Here is a 24,544-nt window from a genome sequence, read left to right as displayed (position 1 = left end):
TTGAGAAGCATATTTTTGAAAATCTGAGATGACAGTGTTGTTAACAAAAGGCTAAGCTTGAGAGCTAGCATATTGATTTCATTTCATTTGCGATTTTCATGAATAGTTAACGTTGTGTTATGCTAATGAGCTTGCGGATAGATTTACACAATCCTGGATACAGGTTTTTTCCGTAGCTAAACGTGACGCAGAAAACGGAGCGATTTGTCCTAAACAAATAATCTTTCAGGAAAAACTGAACATTTGCTATCTAACTGAGTCTCCTCATTGAAAACATCCGAAGTTCTTCAAAGGTAAATTATTTTATTTGAATGCTTTTCTGTTTTTTTTTTAAATGTTGCCTGCTGAATGCAAATGCTAAATGCTATGCTAGCTATCAATAGCTATCAATACTGTTACACAAATGCTTGTTTTGCTATGGTTGAGAAGCATATTTTTGAAAATCTGAGATGACAGTGTTGTTAACAAAAGGCTAAGCTTGAGAGCTAGCATATTGACTTAATTTCATTTGCGATTTTCATGAATAGTTAACGTTGTGCTATGCTAATGAGCTTGCGGATAGATTTACACAATCCTGGATACAGGTTTTTTCCGTAGCTAAACGTGACGCAGAAAACGGAGCGATTTGTCCTAAACAAATAATCTTTCAGGAAAAACTGAACATTTGCTATCTAACTGAGTCTCCTCATTGAAAACATCCGAAGTTCTTCAAAGGTAAATTATTTTATTTGAATGCTTTTCTGTTTTTTTTTTTAAATGTTGCCTGCTGAATGCAAATGCTAAATGCTACGCTAGCTATCAATAGCTATCAATACTGTTACACAAATGCTTGTTTTGCTATGGTTGAGAAGCATATTTTTGAAAATCTGAGATGACAGTGTTGTTAACAAAAGGCTAAGCTTGAGAGCTAGCATATTGATTTCATTTCATTTGCGATTTTCATGAATAGTTAACGTTGCGTTATGGTAATGGGCTTAAGGCTGTAGTCACGATCCCGGATCCGGGAGGGATGGCTCGACGCAAGAAGTTAAATAAGATTTTTTTTGCTGACATTTACTAACACAGGCCTTATTCAACCGGTGTTGAGCGCTCATAAATTCATTATTCTGCACTCTGGTACACTCAGACGAGAGTGCTCTGAAATCTGTGTAGATTTTCGAAAGCACCCGAATGTCCATTGAAAACACACAATGATTATACCATTTAGCTAAGCTAAGAATGACGGGAATAATCAAGTCAATAAATGTTGGGAAGATAGATAGCCTATAGTTAATATACTGGCAAGTTTGATGTATAACTACTAACGTTAGGTAGCTAGCTAACACAACGGTACATACTGCTGTAATGATATGCTATGGGGTTCGTAAGGACAGCGTAGCTAACAAATTGTCAGTCAACATAACGTGTAAGGTAACTTATTTGAAAAGTCATTATTTTATTACATTGAGTAGCAAGCTACCCCTTGGTCTTTAGGGCAAATATGGTCTGCGATAGGAGGGGAGGGGGAGGGGAGTGGGTTCACACCTAGCTCGGCTATTAGACTATTCTTTAGTAAAGGTTGAATAGTTCAGCTATTAGCCCCCCTCCCGAAGTTGTTGTTGTTCCAATCTCGTTCCTTTCACTCTTCCACGAGCCATCATTCTGCGCCAGAGTGGCTCGCTTGTGGGCGTGCTGGCAGGATAAGGCAGCATCTTCAGTTGTACATCAAGAATTAGGTAGGTGTGTTTGTATGAAGGTGTGGTTATTCACAGGCAAATTGTTACATGCTATGACGGTACATTTGTGTCTTTTTGTCAAGAGCAATTTTCTTTACATTTTCAATCAAAAATAATTGTTCTGAAAGCAACTTTTTTCTGACACAAAGGAAGTCATAGCAGACACCTACGAAGATGGACTGTGTGATGATGGCATCTCAGGTAAGCAACAGTGTGTAACGGTCATCTGATGAAGAAGGATCGGACCAAAGCGCAGCGTGCTAAGCGTTCATTATTTGGACTGGAGGGCATCGCTGGAGGCTCCGGACTGGAGGGCGACTCTGGGGGCTCCGGACTGGACACTGTCACTGGAGGGACAGCCTGGTGCATGGGGCTGCCACAAGGCTGGGGAGACCTACACAAAGCCTGGTCCTTAGAGGCACAGGATGAACCGGGCTGTGGGGGAGCACTGGAGATCTAGTGCTTTACAATTGCACCTCTCCACTTGTCTGAATACCCACTTTAGCCCGGCACGGGTGGAGCGCAGGCATAGGACGCACTGAACAGTCCCAGTGCACTGGTGACACAGGATACCCAGGATACCCTGGGCCGAAATAGCGCACCGGAGACCAAGCATGCTGAGCTGCCACAATCTGCCCTGGCTGGATGCCCACTCTCACATGGCACTTGCGGAGGGCTGGCATATGCCATAGTGCACCGGGCTATGAGCGCGCACTTGAGACACTGCGCTTCACCGTATAACACGGTGCCTGAACAGTACCACGCTGTTTCCGGTAATCACGGGGAGTTGGCTCAGGTCTATAGCCTGCCTCTGCCAATCTCCCCGTGTGTCCCCCAAAAAAGTTTTTGGGGGGCTGCCTCTCGGGCATGCTTCGCTGACTTGCCTCATATCGCCGCCTCTCAGCTTTAGCTGCCTCCAGTTCCTCTTTTGGATGGCGATATTCCCCAGCCTGGCTCCAGGGTCCCTTTCCGTCCACTATCTCCTCCAATGTCCAGGAGTCCTGAACTATCTGCTCCTCCATACCATGCTGCTTGGTCCGTTTGTGGAGGGTAGTTCTGTAACGGTCGTCTGATGAAGAAGGATCGGACCAAAGTGCAGCGTGGTAAGTGTTCATGGTTTATTAACACTGAACACTAGAACAAAATAACAAAGTGAGAAACGAAACTGAAACAGTCTTGTCAGGTGCTGAACACTAAACAGAAAACTACCCACAAAACACAGGTGGGAAAAGGCTACTTAACAGCTGTCCCTGATTGAGAACCATACCCGGCCAAAACAAAGAAATACCAAATCATAGAAAACTGAACATAGAATGTCCACCCAAATCACATCCTGACCAAAGCAAAATAGAGACATAAAAAGCTCTCTAAGGTCAGTGCATGACACACTGGGCGTTCTTCCGTCCAACTGTTACATGCTGTGTTGACGTATCCTGAAAATGACATTTGCTGCTTTAGATTGAGTGGTCACATCTCAGTTATTGTTTTCATATCTACAAAAATAAGCTATCTTTTTACTTTCAGAGAGCGAATTGATCAAGGGGTCGAAAATGTAGATATTGCCAGATGTTCACTGTCTGAGGAACAGGCCGTGCAAGCTTTATTGCTGGCAAAGGTGTCCATAACCAGAGGTAATTAAACTGTTCTGTGTTATTTTTCTCTCTTCATCTCTGCCTGTCTTGCTGTACATAGAACCTGTCTCACATGGATTAATAAAAAATAACTTAAGATGTCAGCTGCTAATTTTCAGATTTACACCACATAAACACAGCCATTTTCACTGGACCATCTGTTGCTCTCTGTTGCTGCCAAGTCATAGACTTGCAATAACCAAGTGGTGAGTTCATGTACACACCGATAGGTGTCTGCGTTACATACAGTATCTTCTATTTACATTATCTTCTATTGCTTGTCCTCGTGTCTGTTTTTCAGCATAAATTACTTTGTAGCCACAGTGAGACCACACACACACACACAATAGTCTCTCTTCTTCACTTCTTCCCTCTCCCCCTTCTCCCTAAATCCTCTAGGTTATATCAGCTGTTTTGGTGAACCCCTCCCGCATCTGAACTGGCTGACACAGAGGGCACAGCATGATCATAGGTGCAATGTCACTTGGTCGGGTCAACAGGAAGCATCATTAAAGAGATGCTTTACATTGAAATACAGACAGAGATGTAGTAGTCCCAGAGTTAATAATCCAAGGTCAGTTTTGCATTTCACCTCCTGATGATTATGATGACTGAATGTGTTAGAATAAAAAAAACAAGGCTTAATCATGCTCTCTCTCTCTATCTATCTGTCTCTCATCTGCAGGAATGTTTTGATGTGAGAGAGGAAGCCAGTCCCGTCATCGCCACTTCACCCGCTCTTAAGGTAACCTTCGGGCCAACTGGGGGCCCAAGGCTGGTTAGGAGACACCACAATTGTGATAAACTGAGAGAATATTAGGGTAGCACTGTAATTCATTAATCATATGCTTTCTTCCGCTGTTCTTACCGCTTTCCCTTTCTGTGTTCTACACCTCTCTCCCCACCTCGTCTTTCTTCCTCGATTTCTAATACACACCATATGTGCATTGAAGTACAGATTGTATTTATAACATAATAATATAATTATCATGCATGTATTATGTATTTATAACACCTGGATAATGAGCTTCTTTCAATAAAGTGTTTCACATTCTCCACTGGTTCAAATTAAGTATTTCATTGAAATACTAAACTGTGTCCTCAGATTAATGCAGATGTAGGGAGTTAGATATGCATAGTTTTGTTTTCTGTATATATAAAATACAAATCAGCCTTTACTTTAAACATGTTATTTTTCTATTGCATAGTTACTATGTGTCATCATTGTTGTCCCAAGAGCAGGAGTGGTAAACACTGTTGAAGTGTATAATTGTAATACATACATGCAGACACAACCTCATTCAATCAATGGAGTTTGAAATGACTGAAAAATAATGTCTCAGAGATTCATACCTGAACCACACCTTTATTTGCCAAGGAAGAATACATGATCAGTGAATATATTCAATGTACAGTCTACAATGTGGGAATCTCATGCGTGGTAATAACTACAGTACATGAATATAGGACTTGCATCCTTTGCACAATAAAGTTATTATACTCTACTCTATCCATAGGCTTCATTAATGCCATTCAGACTTACAGTTGTTACAACAAATATGATAGCTGAGGTTCATAGATTGGTATGAATATTAGTTCAGAACCTAATGTTTAAGGGTCCATACACAGATCGGCTACATACTGTAGCTAGCTACACATCTATAGGCATACAGTTATTTTTATCCTCCACTACACAATAAGCAAATAAATAGTTAGCTAGCTAATTCGTCATTGGTACCACTCAATATGATTGGTCATATAAAAACCTTGAGACCCAAATGCTTAATGAGTGCTCTAACTCCCACTTGTGGTTGTCTGGAGCAATGAATCCGTGACGCTGGGTACATCTTAAGTCCCACGGTGCAAGCTCACAACTTTTAAAGGAGGAACCACTGTACCTGTGTCCAAGCGGGTTACCATCAGCAATGCTGAAGGGGGATCCCAACTTTCGATCTTCAGAGCGCTCAGATACAGGAATCTACACCATTCTCATCAATAATATCGTTGGCCAAGAGACATTCTGCATTGAGACCAGAATCACAGGTGAGATGCTGATAAAACGGCTCACAGTGGTTCTGTAAACAACCAAGTTCAAAGCAGTTGCGATCCAGTGTTGATCATTAATCACACAATTATGTGTGGTACGATCTAGATGAGCCCAAGTCTATCTCCTGATGAGAAGAGGGACGACAGACTGCATTACCTGGTGTCTAAGCGAGACTCAAGCAAGAGAACATGGCACACAGTGGCAGACCGCATATTTAACAAGTTCACAGCCTGTAACATCATGCCTGGCAGAGAGTACCAGTTCTGTGTGCTAAAATTGACATGGGCTCTTCTAAAACCTCTGAATCACTAAAATGGGAAATCACAGGCAAAAGAGGTTTGTAATATCTGTTTGTGCCACTCTTCATAGTGAATTCTGAGCCAGTCCTTGCAGTGTCCATGTGCTTTGAAAGGCATGAGACTGGTGTAAATTCACAGTTTTCTGCTCATTTCACAGTTAGGGTCATAAAATCAGACTTTAGTCTCTCTATGTCCGGATGACTCGTACATGCCCAAATATGGGCATCCGGCCACGACATCCTTGCGGGAAGCTGTCACATAGCTATGGCCATATAAGTGCATCCTGTTGTCACGTATTAGAAGGTGTGTTATTTTATATCTATATTGCATCTATTCCGTTGAAGTTGTCATGATGATTGATGTGTAGGGACCTGGTTGAACTGGGGGGGGATGTGTTTGAACATTTCAAAGAGGTTGGCCCCACACCCCACCTATTTTATTGCCCTTGGGGTTGTTGTCTATGAAAAAGGAATGTCCGGGGGGGGGGGGGGGTTGTGTTGGCGGAAGACGCATTATAAACAAGACCCAGAACAACACATGCGGCCCCAGAACACTAAACAAGATTTTAAAAATAAAACCCAGAACATTAAACAGAAAATTATGTCTCAAAGGCTAATTATCGGGGTGCTATGCGTCTCTTGTCACGAACCCAATGATAAAGACACTGAGGAAGTTTTATGAGGCCACCGATTGTTTTAAGGGAGTTTTGGATATGAGTGATGGACATATGGCTTACATGTTCCAACCTGAGGATTCAACTGTGAAGATTTTCACAGACAGTGGTCTCAAACCCCTTTATCATGCAAAACCCGAAAGTTTTTCTCCTGCGCTGCGTATGAGAGAATGGCTTAAGATACGGCTAGCGCTCTGTCAAATTGAACAGGCCCTGAGTGGGTAAACCTGCCTGGCTATGCATTGGAAGAGCTTGTTTGCGGGCGCAGTGATTTGAAAGCCATAAGGATCTCTTCAATGGTGTATAGCCCCAACTCCAAAGTGACAATTTTAGCCTGTGAACAATATGATAGTACAAATGCGACGAAGTCTGTCAGTTCATTTGTATTTTCCAAAGACTGCAAGGATGTAAACTTTTTAATGCCAGTGTTTAGCTTTAAATGGATTGATTACCCTGTATTCATAACCCTGATGAATAAGCTGGACGGTCTTTTCCAAAATCGTGAACAATTACAGCGCTTGCCACTTCTATCCTTAAGACATACCCAGAGTTTACATGCCAGACGGAGCGTGTGTGGGATATCCTGTGAGCAAGAGAGTCGGTCTTAACGATGGTGAATTGGAAACTGACGGGTGTATAAACCTGTAGACTGCCCCTTTATCTCTAATAAAGGAATAGTAAAAATGTTTAAATAATTATAGCATATATAATGTTTAAGGTCTGTACTAAATATTACGATTTAAATAAATTATTTTAAAGAGGCATCTCACCTTTAACGGGGCTCTGTCTTTAGCTCTATCATCATGCAAGTCTTGGAGAAAAATGATTTTGTGCGTGCATGGGGGGTGTGTGCGTGCACGGGGGGTGTGTGCGTATGAGGGAATGTATGTGTGTGTGTGTGTTTCAAAACAAATAGGTGGTGGGGGTGTTTGTCTCTGCAGGGGCATTTGAAACCAAAAAGCTGTGTGAGGCTGTTTAGGATTGTGTGTGCGTTTCTTCAAAAGGGCTTGGCACTTTCGATTGATTAACAAACATGCCTTTCAAATGCGTATTTATCTCACCCCCAAGGACGTGGGAGGCTAAAAAGTCAAACAACCCCGGCAGAATATATCTTGTCGAGACAACCTCCTACGGTTTAAAACACATGTTTATTTATAATCAGAGCATATACAAAACGGCCCCCCATCCAGATCTATTCATTTATATCGGACACCCCCCAAACTGCTACCCATGAGGGTGTAGCAAATCAAAAGGAAATACCGGCAGTGTAACGGCTCTCTTCTATCTCCTCCTCTGACGAAGAGGTAGAACAAGGATTGGACCAAAATGCAGCGTGTTGATGATTCATGATATTTTAATGAAGGAAAACTATACATACAGAAACTACAAAAATAACTAAATGAAATAACGAAAACCGAAACAGCCCTATCTGGTGCAAACACAAAGACAGGAAACAATCACCCACGAAACACTCACAGAATATGGCTGCCTAAATATGGTTCCCAATCAAAGACCTACGATAATCACCTGACTCAGGCAGCCATAGACTACGTAGACACCCCACAAAACCACTAAGACAAAAACACACCACAATAACCCATGTCACACCCTGGCATGACCAAATAAATAAAGAAAACACAAAATACTAAGACCAAGGCGTGACAGAACCCCCCCCCTAAGGTGCGGACTCCCAGACGCACCTCAAAACCATAGGGAGGGACCGGGTGGGCGTCTGTCCATGGTGGCGGCTCCGGCTCGGGACGTGGACCCCACTCAATTAATGTCATAGTTCCTCCCCCTCGCGTCCTGGGATAATCCACCCTCGCCGCCAACCATGACCTAATAGTCCTCACCCAGAACCCCACTGGACTGAGGGGCAGCTCGTGACTGAGGGGCAGCTCGGGACTGAGGGGCAGCTCGGGACTGAGGCGCAGCTCGGGACTGAGGCGCAGCTCGGGACTGAGGCGCAGCTCGGGACTGAGGCGCAGCTCGGGACTGAGGGGTAGCTCGGGACTGAGGGGTAGCTCGGGACTGAGGGGTAGCTCGAGACTGAGGGGAAGCTCGGGACTGAGGGGAAGCTCGGGACTGAGGGGCAGCTCGGGACTGAGGGGCAGCTCAGCACTGAGGGAAAGCCCAGCACTGAGGGGAAGCCCAGCACCGAGAGGAAGCTCAGAACCTGCTGAGGAGTGACGGACTCCATCCTAGCTGGAGGGGTGCTCTCATCTTATCTGCCAACATAGACAGGGCTCTAACTCCTCTAGCTCCACAATGAAATAGGGTGCAGGCCAGGCAGCAGGCTATTAGCCAGCCTGCCAGCATAGTGGAGTCTGCCACTAGCATAGTTAGTGTAGTCAGCTTAGCTATCACCATTGAGACCGTGTCTGTGCCTCGACCTGGGTTGGGCAAAACTAAACATGGCGGTGTTTGCCTTAGCAATCTCACTAGGATAAAGACCACCTCCATTCCTGTCATTACTGAAAGAGATCATGATACCTCACATCTCAAAATAGGGCTACTTAATGTTAGATCCCTTACTTCAAAGGCAATTATAGTCAATGAACTAATCACTGATCATAATCTTGATGTGATTGGCCTGACTGAAACATGGCTTAAGCCTGATGAATTTACTGTGTTAAATGAGGCCTCACCTCCTGGCTACACTAGTGACCATATCCCCGTGCATCCCGCAAAGGCGGAGGTGTTGCTAACATTTATGATAGCAAATTTCAATTTACAAAAAAAGAAAATGACGTTTTCGTCTTTTGAGCTTCTAGTCATGAAATCTATGCAGCCTACTCAATCACTTTTTATAGCTACTGTTTACAGGCCTCCTGGGCCATATACAGCGTTTCTCACTGAGTTCCCTGAATTCCTATCAGACCTTGTAGTCATTGCAGATAATATTCTAATCTTTGGTGACTTTAATATTCACATGGAAAAGTCCACAGACCCACTCCAAAAGGCTTTTGGAGCCATCATCGACTCAGTGGGTTTTGTCCAACATGTCTCTGGACCCACTCACTCTCACAGTCATACGCTGGACCTAGTTTTGTCCCATGGAATAAATGTTGTGGATCTTAATGTTTTTCCTCATAATCCTGGACTATCAGACCACCATTTTATTACGTTTGCAATTGCAACAAATAATCTGCTCAGACCCCAACCAAGGAACATCAAAAGTCGTGCTATAAATTCACAGACAACACAAAGATTCCTTGATGCCCTCCCAGACTCCCTCTGCCTACCCAAGGACGCCAGAGGACAAAAATCCGTTAACCACCTAACTGAGGATCTCAATTTAACCTTGCGCAATACCCTAGATGCAGTTGCACCCCTAAAAACTAAAAAAATGTCTCATAAGAAACTAGCTCCATGGTACACAGAAAATACCCGAGCTCTGAAGCAAGCTTCCAGAAAATTGGAACGGAAATGGCGCCACACCAAACTGGAAGTCTTCCGACTAGCTTGGAAGGATGGTACCGTGCAGTACCGAAGAGCCCTTACTGCTGCTCGATCGTCCTATTTTTCTAACTTAATTGAGGAAAATAAGAACAATCCGAAATTCCTTTTGATACTGTGGCAAAGCTAACTAAAAGCAGCATTCCCCAAGAGAGGATGACTTGCACTTTAGCAGTGATAAATTCATGAACTTCTTTGAGGAAAAGATTATGATTATTAGAAAGCAAATTACGGACTCCTCTTTAAACCTGCGTATTCCTCCAAACCTCAGTTGTCCTGAGTCTGCACAACTCTGCCAGGACCTAGGATCAAGAGAGACGCTCAAGTGTTTTAGTACTATATCTCTTGACACAATGATGAAAATAATCATGGCCTCTAAACCTTCAAGCTGTATACTGGACCCTATTCCAACTAAACTACTGAAAGAGCTGCTTCCTGTGCTTGGCCCTCCTATGTTGAACATAATAAACGGCTCTCTATCCACTGGATGTGTACCAAACTCACTAAAAGTGGCAGTAATAAAGCCTCTCTTGAAAAAGCCAAACCTTGACCCAGAAAATATAAAAAACTATCGGCCTATATCAAATCTTCCATTCCTCTCAAAGATTTTAGAGAAGGCTGTTGCGCAGCAACTCACTGCCTTCCTGAAGACAAACAATGTATACGAAATGCTTCAGTCTGGTTTTAGACCCCATCATAGCACTGAGACGGCACTTGTGAAGGTGGTAAATGACATTTTGATGGCATCGGACCGAGGCTCTGCATCTGTCCTCGTGCTCCTAGACCTTAGTGCTGCTTTTGATACCATCGATCACCACATTCTTTTGGAGAGATTGGAAACCCAAATTGGTCTACACGGACATGTTCTGGCCTGGTTTAGGTCTTATCTGTCGGAAAGATATCAGTTTGTCGCTGTGAATGGTTTGTCCTCTGACAAATCAACTGTACATTTCGGTGTTCCTCAAGGTTCTGTTTTAGGACCACTATTGTTTTCACTATATATTTTACCTCTTGGGGATGTTATTCGAAAACATAATGTAAACTTTCACTGCTATGCGGATGACACACAGCTGTACATTTCAATGAAACACGGTGAAGCACCAAAATTGCCCTCGCTAGAAGCATGTGTTTCAGACATAAGGAAGTGGATGGCTGCAAACTTTCTACTATTAAACTCGGACAAAACAGAGATGCTTGTTCTAGGTCCCAAGAAACAAAGAGATCTTCTGTTGAATCTGACAATTAATCTTAATGGTTGTACAGTCGTCTCAAATAAAACTGTGAAGGACCTCGGCGTTACTCTGGACCCTGATCTCTCTTTTGAAGAACATATCAAGACCATTTCGAGGACAGCTTTTTTCCATCTACGTAACATTGCAAAAATCAGAAACTTTCTGTCCAAAAATGATGCAGAAAAATTAATCCATGCTTTTGTCACTTCTAGGTTAGACTACTGCAATGCTCTATTTTCCGGCTACCCGGATAAAGCACTAAATAAACTTCAGTTAGTGCTAAATACGGCTGCTAGAATCCTGACTAGAACCAAAAATTTGATCATATTACTCCAGTGCTAGCCTCTCTACACTGGCTTCCTGTCAAAGCAAGGGTTGATTTCAAGGTTTTACTGCTAACCTACAAAGCATTACATGGGCTTGCTCCTACCTACCTCTCTGATTTGGTCCTGCCGTACATACCTATACGTACGCTACGGTCACAAGACGCAGGCCTCCTAATTGTCCCTAGAATTTCTAAGCAAACAGCTGGAGGCAGGGCTTTCTCCTATAGAGCTCCATTTTTATGGAACGGTCTGCCTACCCATGTCAGAGACGCAAACTCGGTCTCAACCTTTAAGTCTTTACTGAAGACTCATCTCTTCAGTGGGTCATATGATTGAGTGTAGTCTGGCCCAGGAGTGGGAAGGTGAACGGAAAGGCTCTGGAGCAACGAACCGCCCTTGCTGTCTCTGCCTGGCCGGTTCCCCTTTTCCACTGGGATTCTCTGCCTCTAACCCTGTTACGGGGGCTGAGTCACTGGCTTGCTGGGGCTCTCTCGTGCCGTCCCTGGGGGGGGGTGCGTCACCTGGGTGGGTTGATTCACTGTTGTGGTCGGCCTGTCTGGGTTTCCCCCCTTTGGGTTGTACCGTGTCGGAGATCTTTGTGGGCTATACTCGGCCTTGTCTCAGGATGGTAAGTTGGTGGTTGTAGATTTCCCTCTAGTGGTGTGGGGGCTGTGCTTTGGCAAAGTGGGTGGGGTTATATCCTTCCTGTTTGGCCCTGTCCGGGGTGTCCTCGGATGGGGCCACAGTGTCTCCTGACCCCTCCTGTCTCAGCCTCCAGTATTTATGCTGCAGTAGTTTATGTGTCGGGGGCTAGGGTCAGTTTGTTTATCTGGAGTACTTCTCCTGTCCTATTCGGTGTCCTGTGTAAATCTAAGTGTGCGTTCTCTAATTCTCTCCTTCTCTCCTTCTTTCTCTCTCTCGGAGGACCTGAGCCCTAGAACCATGCCCCAGGACTACCTGACATGATGACTCCTTGCTGTCCCCAGTCCACCTGGCCATGCTGCTGCTCCAGTTTCAACTGGCCTGGGCCCTAGGACCATGTCCCAGGACTACCTGACATGAGGACTCCTTGCTGTCCCCAGTCCACCTGGCCATGCTCCTGCTCCAGTTTCAACTGTTCTGCCTTGCTATTATTCAACCATGCTGGTCATTTATGAACATTTGAACATCTTGGCCACGTTCTGTTATAATCTCCACCCGGCACAGCCAGAAGAGGACTGGCCACCCCACATATGCTCTCTCTAATTCTCTCTTTCTTTCTCTCTCTCGGAGGACCTGAGCCCTAGGACCGTGCCCCAGGACTACCTGACATGATGGCTCCTTGCTGTCCCCAGTCCACCTGACTGTGCTGCTGCTCCAGTTTCAACTGTTCTGCCTTATTATTATTTGACCATGCTGGTCATTTATGAACATTTGAACATCTTGGTCATTTTCTGTTATAATCTCTACCCGGCACAGCCAGAAGAGGACTGGCCACCCCACATAGCCCGGTTCCTCTCTAGGTTTCTTCCTAGGTTTTGGCCTTTCTAGGGAGTTTTTCCTAGCCACCGTGCTTTTACACCTGCATTGTTTGCTGTTTGGGGTTTTAGGCTGGGTTTCTGTACAGCACTTTGAGATATCAGCTGATGTACGAAGGGCTATATAAATAAATTTGATTTGATTTGATTTGAACTAAGAGGAAGCTCAGCACTGAGAGGAAGCCCAGCACTGAGAGGAAGCTCAGCACTGAGAGGAGGCTCCGGTAGCTCCTGGCTGGCTGGCGGATCTGGAAGAGTCTGGTTGACTGGCAGATCTGGAAGATTCTGGTTTACTGGCAGATCTGGAAGAGTCTGGTTGACTGGCAGATCTGGAAGAGTCTGGTTGACTGGCAGATCTGGAAGAGTCTGGTTGACTGGCAGATCTGGAAGATCATGGCTGACTGGCGGATCTAGCTGCTCTGGCTGCTCCATGCAGCCTGGCAGCTCTGGCTGCTCCATGCCGACTGGCAGCTCTGGCTGCTCTATGCAGACTGGCAGCTCTATGCAGACTGGCAGCTCTGGCTGCTCCATGCAACCTGGCAGCTCTGGCTGCTCCATGCAGACTGACAGCTCAGGCTGCTCCATGCAGACTGGCAGCTCAGGCTGCGCTGAACAGGCAGGAGACTCCGGCAGCGCTGGAGAGAAGGAAGGCTCTGGCTGCGCTAAACAGGCGGGAGACTCCGGCAGCACAGGAGAGGAGAAAGGCTCCGACAGCGCTGAACAGGCGGGAGACTCCGGCAGTGCTGGAGAGGCGAGGCGCACTGTAGGCCTGATGCGTGGTGCTGGCACTGGTGGAACTGGAATGAGAATACGCACAGGAAGCCTGGTGCGGGGAGCTGCCACCGGAGGACTGGTGTGTAGGGGTGGCTTAGGATAGACCGGACCGTGCAGGCGCACTGGAGCTCTTGAGCACCAAGCCTGCCCAACCTTACCTGGCTCGATGCCCACTCTAGCCCGGCCAATACGAAGAGCTGGTATGAACTGCACCGGGCTATGCACCCGCACTGGAAACACCGTGCGCTCCATAGCATAACACTCCATAGCATGCCTGCCTGGTCTCTCTAGCCCCCCGGTAAGCACAGGGAGTTTGCGGAGGTCTCCTACCTGGCATAGCCATACTCCCTGTGAGCCACCCCCCCAAATACATTTTTGGGGCTGACTCTCAGGCTTCCATCCGCGTCACCGTGCTGCCTCCTCATACCAGCGCCTCTCCGCTTTCCCGGCCTCCAGTTCTTCCTTGGGGCGGCGATATTCTCCAGGCTGAGCCCAAGGTCCTTCACCGTCCAGTTCGTCCTCCCATGTCCAGTCCTTCTCTCGCTGCACCTTAGTGCGGCTACACTCCCCTGGTTTAGCTCAGGGTCCTGTCTCGTCGAGGATTTCCTCCCAAGTCCAAAAATTCTTGTTGCGCTGCTCCTGCTGCTGCTGTTGCCTGTTACCATGTTGCTTGGTCTATGTGTGGTGGGTGATTCTGTAACGGCTCTCTTCTATCTCCTCCTCTGACGAAGACGTAGAATGTATGCACACATGACTGTAAGTCGCTTTGGATAAAAGCGTCTGCTAAATGGCATATATTATTATTATAGGAACGGGCCACCGTCTTGATGTTAGTTGAGAACGACAGGGTGTTGTCCAGGATCACGCCAAGGTTCTTAGCGCTCTAGATTAGTATAGGAAACACTCTACAGTTTCCAAAAATGTCAAAATATTGTCTGTGAGTATAACAGAACTGATATTGCAGGTGAAAACCTGAGAAAAATCCAACAAGGAATTGCCTAAGAGAAACAAATCTCCCTGTTCCATTGCATGCCTTCCCTCCATTTAAAGGGATATCAACCAGATTCCTTTCCCTATGGCTTCCACATGTGTGAACAGTCTTTAGACATAGTTTCAGGCTTTTATTCTGAAAAATGAGCAAGAACGATCACATCGCGTCAGTGGATGGCTGGGTGCCAGTAGAGTTTTGTATAATAGCCGGGTAACCCATTACCCACTTGAGCAACATAGTGTGAGACATAGCAGTTAGGGTCGAGATGTTGGTTGTGGTCCATAACCCTTTAAATTTATTTGATTTATGCTTATAAAAATATATAATACTAATAATATATATGTAGAGAGGTTTTGGTGGGTCTAAAGTGGAGTTTTACAATCATTTTACCTTAAAAACCTCTTAGAGATACCCCTCTATACTGCCCCCGTTGGAGAAAGTGCGTACCCATAGGAAACTGAAAATATTTTTTCCCAAAATTGCTAATATATGCATATAACAATTATTATTGAATAGAAAACACTCTAAAGTTTCTAAAACCGTTTAAATTATGTCTCTATGTAAAGCAGAACTGGCAGTATACCATTATTGTATCATGTTAAAGCTTTATCAAAGATACTTTTTTGGGACCAGCAAACAGTGAGCAGACATTTACATTTTCTACTGCTATAAGGTGAATGCACCAATTTGTAAGTCGCTCTGGATAAGAGCGTCTGCTAAATGACTTAAATGTAAATGTAAATAATTTCTGTCCAGCCTGTGTGCCAAATTCAGATGTGTGAAATTTCTCATCTTTAATAAAGTACACGTCGTCTCTGTATTTGTGTTTTCAGAAAAGTTTGTGCTGCAAATGCCAGTCTAAGACCTGCAACCTAGACCTCCCACGTTTCTTGTCCCTTTGAAAATGCACACCACTCCACAAGGTTATGAGTGCTACATGAGCTGTGCCGTGAGAGGGGACCCAGCACCCCATGTCACATGGTTCCGCAATAATATCAGTCTCAACACCAACACCAACGACCTCATCTCCAACACCTATGGTGTTTGCTCCATGCTCATACTGAGGGTTGGAGCCAAGGACTCTAGAGTGTAAAACATCATTGCAGAGTGGCAGGGCGGGGCAGAGTGCTCCACTAAGCAAAATGTCAATGGTATATAAAAAGAAAACTGTTTTGCTCTACTACATTGAAATGCTAATCTGAGAGACAACTCATTTCTTCTAGTGTTTTAAGAGCAAATAATGCATTTGAAATGGAAACCAATACATTTAACACAATGTGAATTATTAACAGTCCCTTACTGTGTTCTTGTTTTTCAGAGTAGATCAGCATGAGAAAGATGACAACCATGCCTTTGTTTTTTCAAATAGCTCAACACAAATCCTATTGTTTTCTGTTCAGTTTTGTAGTTCTGTGCAGAAATTACATATTCGTATATTTTCAAGTTAAGTGTTCCATGTATCACATTTAATTTGATAATATTCTACATTCTGGGTGCTGCATATGTTCGGAAACTCAGTAAAACACAATGCATCACTCTATGGATTAAGGAGAGACAATTAAGGAATGTAACACCATGGTCTTCAATAATCAAAAGCAGCCTGAAAGCATGTGAAGAACAGTGTTGTGTTTGTAGTTTTTTCACATCAAAGTGCAATACTGGTATTGGAAAGCGTTATGATTGGTAATTTAAATTATGCATGTGCAAGGCTGTTCTTGTTTACAGTGGCTTTTGAGTACATTTGAACTAGAAAAAAAACTGCATAAACAAGCAGAGTGAGAGATCACAGTTTAATCCTTTGCATGGTTTACTGGCATAAACATTCATATGAGAACTGCAAATGTGTGGCCGTGGTTCATTAACTTCAAAGGTACTTAGTAAATTGTATATTTAAATATCCTGCTCAAAGAAGAGAGTCTTTCAAGTAGCTTTTCATTAGTCATATAGTGACAAACTCCAATAGAGTGATACTACATCCTCAAACAAGCGAAATCAGATGAATGATAATTGGTCATCATTACATGCTTACTCTTTCCTTGGCATGCAGTTTAACATCCAAAGTTATCTTAAGTAGCATACTTAAGTAGCATACTAACCAGTCTAGGTCCATCAACATAAGAGATGCCCGGACAGTGTTCAATGTTTGCTACTGTGAAAGTTAATCTCATGTTTGTCACATCTATAACTTCTTTTTAAAAGTGTACTCTATAAGAACGAGCCCGGTCCAATGTCAAGCAGGTACCTTCGTTTTGAGGGAGGAGTTAGCTATCCATCAACTCTTGGTTGACTTTGGTACCTCCTTTTCAAGACCTGCAGCACTTGTGCCAAATAAGTACTGTGTATGTCAGTAAGCCTATCCCCAGCAGTCACGGTGGAGAAGTAGGGTCAGGCCAGCAAAGGGTGTATTGCCTCTCAAAAAGAAGAACCACACATGTATTAGAAGGACTGTGGCTTGAAGGAAAGAGAGGAGGACTCTGAGAGAGATCAAGTAAGTCCATTCCCTGGTCACAGGGTGAGGGGCTAAAAGGCAACATCTGGGTATGATAATGCATTACATATTGACATCATTATTGATAACATCTGCCCATGCCATGTGTACCTATAGTCACATGCAGTACATGTACTGTTAGGTGACTCTGCACATCCCTACTTGATCATAAGCCAATTGTAAAATTATCCTAAGCTGTTATACAAGCTAATGGTATGTCATGTGTCCAGTAAAGAATTTAATTTAAGGATGTTAAGATGATGCAAAGTCATTAGAGGATGCAAGGGAGGGCATAAGTACATACATGTATGTGAATGTTGATGGTATGGGAGGCACAACATCCAATTCCCAAATTAAACATCCATTACCTAGTGATGAAAAACACTGATCAAGATGTCTATTGAATATCTAAATTAAGTACATTTCAAGATCCATGTTTTGCTTAACTAATGGTATAACAGTGATTATGTAGGAAAATTGCATGCATGCATAAATTAGAAACTTATATGCTTACATGGTGTTTATCCTCTTGAGGCTAGGGGGCAGTATTTTGATGTTTGGAATAAAAACGTGCCCAAAGTAAACTGCCTATTTCTCAGGCCCAGAAGTTAGAATATGCATATAATTGGCAGACTAGGATAGAAAACACTCTTAAAGTTTCCAAAAACTGTAAATATATTGTCTGAACTTATATTGCAGGCGAAAACCTGAGGAAAATCCATCCAGGAAGTGCTGTTTATCTGAAACTACTCTTTTCCATTGCAAGCCTATCCTCAATTTAAAGGGATATCAACCAGATTCCTTTCCCCATGGCTTCCACAAGGTGTGAACAGTCTTTAGACATAGTTCCAGGCTTTTATTCTGAAAAATGAGCGAGAATGATCACATCGCATCAGTAGATAGCCAGATGTCCTCAGATTTGTGTATGTGCGCGTGCCTGGAGCGAGACCTTTTCTTTCTGTCTTCTATTAAAAAGGCTACCGTCCGGTTGAAATATTAGAAATCATTTATTGTAAAAACAACCTAATGATTGATTACAAAAATGTTTTGACATGTTTCTACGAACTTTATGCATACTATTTGTAATTTTCGTCTGCCCGTCATGACCGCACGGGCCTGTGGATTTCTGAACAATACACGCGAACCAAATGGAGGTTTTTGGATATAAAGAGAATCTTTATTGAACAAAACAAACATTTATTGTGTAACTGGGAGTCTCGTGGGTGCAAACATAAGAAGATCAAAGGTAAGTGCTTAATTTTATTGCTTTTATGACTTTCGTGACCAATCTACTTTGCTGCTAGCTGTTTGTAATGTTTTGTCTGCTGAGAGCTGTCCTCACATAATCGCATGGTTTGCTTTCAACATAAAGCCTTTTTGAAATCTGACACGCCAGGTGGACTAAAAACAATTTAAGCTGTGTTTTGGTATATTGCACTTGTGATTTCATGAAAATAAAATATTTTTAGTAATTTAATTTGGCGCTCTGCAATTCACCGGATGTTGACGAAAATGATCCCGCTAAAGTGATCCGTGCGCCTTATATTATCTAGAAAAAATTCACCCTTGCAACCTCAGACCACATTTTCACGGGAAGCCCATTTCTCCATTCAACCACTCGCGAACTCCCCTCATCTCAAACTGTGTTTCTAATACACAATTAAATTAAACACAGACTATGCCTTACTAATCAAAAACAATAACTAGCTAACATACATTTTGAGAAAACAAGTTACAAGTCAGAAGTTAACATACACCTTAACCAAACAAAGTTAAACTTAGTTTCTCAATTACTGACATTTAATACTTGTAAAAATGTCCTGTCTTAGGTCAGTTAGGATCACCACTTTATTTTAATGTGAAATGTCAGAATAACAGTAGAGAGTATTATTTATTTCAGCTTTTATTTCTTTCATCACATTCCCATTTGGTCAGAAGTTTACATACACTCAATTTGTTTTTGGTAGCATTGCCTTTAAATTGTTTAACCTCTAGCGTCGAGCAATCCCATATCCGGGAGCGTAATCATAGCCTCAAGCTCATTACCATAACGCAACGTTTCCTATTCATGAAAATCGCAAATGAAATGAAATAAATATATTGAAACACAAGCTTAGCCTTTTGTTAACAACACTGTTATCTCAGATTTTCAAAATATGCTTTTCAAACAAAGCTACACAAGCATTTGTGTAAGAGTATTGATAGCCTAGCATAGCATTAAAGCCTAGCATTCAGCAGGCAACATTTTCACAAAAACAAGAAAAGCTTTCAAATAAAATAATTTACCTTTGAAGAACTTCAGATGTTTTCAATAACGAGACTCTTAGTTAGATAGCAAATGTTAATTTTTTCCAAAAATATTATTTGTGTAGACGAAATAGCTCCATTTTGTTCATCACTTTTGGCTAAGAAAAATACCAGAAAATGCAGTCACTTACAACGCCAAACTTTTTTCCAAATTAGCTCCATAATATCGACAGAAACATGGCAAACGTTGTTTAGAATCAATCCTCAAGGTGTTTTTCACATATCTATTCGATAATCTATCAGTGGTGGCAGTTGGCTTGTCATCAGAAGCAAACAGAAAAATACGGCAGCTGGAGATTACGCAATAATTGCAACGTAGGACACCAAGCGACCACCTGGTAGATGTAGTCTCTTATGGTCAATCTTCCAATGATATGCCTACAAATACGTCATAATGCTGTAGACACCTTGGGGAAAACGTGGAAAACGTAATGGACACACAGGCAGAAAATTATGGAATTATGAGTTGTGTGTGTGTGTGGGACGGTGCAAAGGTCCCCTTCCCAGAAACAGCAGATGCTGTCCCTGAAGGCATTCAAAATGCAGTTTGTGCATTCACTTTGTAATGGCTACAGTGGCAGGAAGCGAGGAGCCAAAAGTGTGGCATCAGGGGGTGTGGACTGAGTTGTTACTCATACTTTGAAAGCAGGCCACTCCCTGGTGAAGTTTGAAGGGCGCAAGAGAGGGTTTGTGGTGTGCATCCGAAGTGGAGTGGGAGATGTGTTCTCTTCCACTTTGCAGGATGGGGCTGTGCTTCCAGAAGTTCCATGACATGTTGTCAGCTAAATGTAAACACTAAAGTGACAGTGTGAATATGAATTTGTCCTACAAATCTTACAGGGAAATGGTGTACCTTTTAATGGTCTCTGAACAGTTGTGTTTTGTATCTTCTCTCTGTCTAATACATTTTTTGCCAGGCCTGATCTGTACTAAATCTTACCGAGAGAGGTTATCTACATTTTGAGATGGTCTCTGAAAAGTTGTTTGCTATTTTTACATTGTTACAGTAATAATGGTTGTCAATCAAATAGCCTACTTTGTGTTTGTTTTGAAATACTTTCTGAATGTTGTCCTCTGGTCACATTTTGGATAATTTTTGTAATTTTTATATGTAAATAATATTGATACGTATAAGATATTGTACTTTAGTTTTGTTTTGATAGTGAGTGCCTTTACAGAATGAAATACAAAATGTGTGTTATTCCTATTAACAAAACAAGAAACACGAACAGCGCACCTACATGAAACAGGAACAATGACGACTGGGGAAAAAACCAAAGGGAGTGACATTTATAGGGCAGATAATCAAGGAGGTGATGGATTCCAGGTGAGTGTCATTATGCGTGTAACGCTGGTGACAGGTGTGCGCCATAACAAGCAGCCTGGAGGCCGGAGAGGGAGCACATGTGACAGTACCGGCTCCAGCCGCAGGATGCCGACCAAGATGACTATCCCGGGGATCAGGACCGGACCTGTCACCTCTGCTAAGGCGCCAAACCTGTCGATCCGGCTAGGGTCCTGGAGCATGACGACCTAGAGCACCGGAGAGAGAGCATACGTGACAGTACCCCCTCATCGGTGTGCTCGGCTCCAGCTGCAGGACAACAAACCATGGGACGATCCCGGGGATCCGGAGCGGACCAGTCGCCTCCGCTGAGGTGCTGAGCCGGCTGAGACCTCCCCGATTTCCTCGGTCGAGGCACGGGAGCCTGTCGAGCCAGCTTAGGAATGGGAGCCCGTCGAGCCAGCTGAGGCATGGGAGCCAGCTAAGGCATGGGAGCCCGTCGAGCCAGCTGAGGCAGGGGACGTCGAGCCAGCTGAGGTATGGGAGCCCGTCGAGCCAAGCTGTGGCATGGGAGCCCGTCGAGCCAGCTGAGACATGGGAGCCCGTCGAGCCAGCTGGCCTAGCCAGTCTCCAGATCTCAACCCCATAGAAAATCTTTGGAGGGAGTTGAAAGTCTGTGTTGCCCAGCAACAGCCCCAAAACATCATTGCTCTAGAGGAGATCTGCATGGAGGAATGGGCCAAAATACCAGCAACAGTGTGTGAAAACCTTGTGAAGACTTACATAAAACGTTTGACCTCCGTCATTGCCAACAAAGGGTATATAACAAAGTATTGAGAAACTTTTGTTATTGACCAAATACTTATTTTCCACCAAAATTTGCAAATAAATTCATTAAAAAACCTACAATGTGATTTTATGGATTTTTTTTCTTCTCATTTTGTCTGTCATAGTTGAAGTGTACCAATGATGAACATTACAGGCCTCTCATCTTTTTAAGTTGGAGAACGTGCACAATTGGTGGCTGACTAAATACTTTTTTTGCCCCAGTGTATACAGTGGGGAGAACAAGTATTTGATAATCTGCAAAATCGGCAGTGTTTCCTACTTACAAAGCATGTACAAGTCTGTAATTATTTTGTCATAGGTGCACTTCAACTGTGAGAGACGGAATCTAAAACAAAAATCCAGATAATCACATTGTATGATTTTTAAGTAATTAATTTGCATTTTATTGCATGACATAAGTATTTGATAGATCAGAAAAGCAGAACTTAATATTTGGTACAGAAACCTTTGTTTGGAATTACAGAGATCATACGCTTCCTGTAGTTTTTGACCAAATTTGCATGCACTGCAGTAGAGATTTTGGCCCACTCCTCCATACAGACCTTCTCCAGGTCCTTCAGGTTTCAGGGCTATCGGTGGACAATACAGACTTTCTGCTCCCTCCAAAGACTTTCTATTGGGTTCAGGTCTGGAGACTGGATAGGTCACTCCAGGACCTTGAGATGCTTCTTACAGAGCCACTCCTTAGTTGCCCTGGCTGTGTGTTTCGGGTCATTGTCATGCTGGAAGACCCAGCCACGACCCATCTGCAATGCTCTTACTGAGGCAAGGAGGTTTCTGGCTAAGATCTCGCGATACATGGCCCCATCCATCCTCCCCTCAATATGGTGCAGTCCCCTTTGCAAAAAAGCATCCCCAAAGAATGATTTTTCCACCTCCATGCTTCACGGTTGGGATGGTGATCTTGGGGTTGTACTCATCCTTCTTCTTCCTCCAAACACGGCGAGTAGATTTTAGACCAAAAAGCTCTATTTTTGTCTCATCAGACCACATGACCTTCTCCCAATCCTCCTCTGAATCATCCAGATGGTCATTGGTAAACTTCAGACGGGCCTGGACATGTGCTGGCTAGAGCAGGGGTACCTTGCGTGCACTGCAGGATTTTAATCTATGATGGCGTATTGTGTTACTAATGGTTTTCTTTGAGACTGTGGTCCCAGCTCTCTTCAGGTCATTGAACAGGTCCCGCCGTGTAGTTCTGGGCTGATCCCTCACCTTCCTCATGATCATTGATTCCCCACAAGGTGAGATCTTGCATGGAGCCCCAGACAGAGGGTGATTGACCGTCATCTTGAACTTCTTCCATTTTCTAATGATTGCGCCAACAGTTGTTGCCTTCTCACCAAGCTGCTTGCCTATTGTCCTGTAGCCCATTCCAGCCTTGTGCTGGTGTACAATTTTATCCCTGATGTCCTTACACATCCCTCTGGTCTTGGCCATTGTGGAGAGGTTGGAGTCTGTTTGATTGAGTGTGTGGTCTTTTATACAGGTAACGAGTTCAAACAGGTGCAGTTAATACATGTAATGAGTGGAGAACAGGGGGGCTTCTTAAAGAAAAACTAACAGGTCTGTGAGAGACGGAATTCTTACTGGTTGGTAGGTGATCAAATACTTATGTTATGCAATAAAATGCAAATTAATTACTTAAAAATCATACAATGTGATTTTCTGGATTTTTGTTTTCGATTCTGTCACCTCACAATTGAAGTGTACCTATGATAAAAATTACAGAGCTCTACATGCTTTGTAAGTAGGAAACACTGCCGATTTTGCAGGTTATCAAATACTTGTTCTCCTCACTGTATAGGGCAGGTAATCAAGGAGGTGAAGGAGTCCAGGTGAGTGTCATTATGCACGTAACGCTGGTGACAGGTGTGCCATAACGAGCAGCCTGGTGACCTAGAGAACAGAGAGGGAGCACAGGTGACAAGTTGCATAGCAACAGCATCAACTTCCAGGAGACAGGCGAAGCGCTAGTGCTCTCAACTGAAAGGATACCATTCATTTAAAATATACTTAAATTAACTAATTACTAATACTAATTAATTATGTAGTATACATTATGTTAGTATGGGTAATCCAAACACAGCTCAAGTGGTTTGTACACTCGTACACTTGTATATCCTTGTTTATTTTTTTTGTCAAACTGCATTACAGCATATTCATTTTCTCACCATGAATGAGGACCATAACTGTCACAGAGTATGTCATATTGTTTTCTCTCATTCATTGTCTTTACATGTGTAAAAGTTACCTTGTCTCTAGAACAAAATCTTACGTTATTTTTTCAAGCAAAAAGGCACAAGAGGCAGTGCTGAATCATGAATACAGTCACAGATAAATGGCATTGTTCGGCTCGTCAACCCATTTACCAGTGACTGTATTCATTATACAGCACTGCCTCATGCGCCTTTAAACTCTTTCCAACATGTTAAAATAACAATGAATTACTTATTTTCATTAAAACATTATTTTGGTGATTCATACAATTCCATTCTTCCACCAGAAAATGTAGTCCTTTGCTATAAACGTGACCAAGTCATTCATATTTTTTGCATTGTTGCTATGCAAAAGGACAGGTTGTCCGTTCTGAACAAAATGCTTGCTATGCAGGCTGGATAACATTCTTGTTGATAGTTAGCCAACTTCAGCTAACTCAGTCACGTCAAACATTAAACCTGGACTGACAGTACACTGGCCGCAATTTCGTTTTGAGCTTTTTTTCTATTGGCATTAACTTGGATATATCCATGACACTGACGTTGATGCATAAATTCGACTGGCACACATGCTGATCAAACTGCCTGCGTTGCATGCATGAACGTAATAAAATAAATGTACACATACGCTAATAAATTATTTCATCCAAGCTGCTTTCGTGCGTCAACAGGCATCTGCTTAACCAGGAACTAAAATAGAACTTGGTTCTATTTTAAACACTTCATGAGCTT

The 24,544-nt window shown here is 43.3% G+C and overlaps 1 pseudogene; it reads left to right on the top strand.

Moving 5' to 3' along the window:
• The first annotated feature begins 5,271 nt into the window (after positions 1 to 5,271).
• On the top strand, positions 5,272 to 15,757 carry LOC124017253 (annotated as a pseudogene).
• The last annotated feature ends 8,787 nt before the right edge of the window (positions 15,758 to 24,544 follow it).

Source organism: Oncorhynchus gorbuscha, linkage group LG03, assembly GCF_021184085.1.
Source record: "Oncorhynchus gorbuscha isolate QuinsamMale2020 ecotype Even-year linkage group LG03, OgorEven_v1.0, whole genome shotgun sequence".
NCBI lineage: Eukaryota > Metazoa > Chordata > Actinopteri > Salmoniformes > Salmonidae > Oncorhynchus > Oncorhynchus gorbuscha.
The sequence above is the reverse complement of the archived record's forward strand: the minus strand, read 5'-3'. Positions and strand labels throughout refer to the sequence as shown.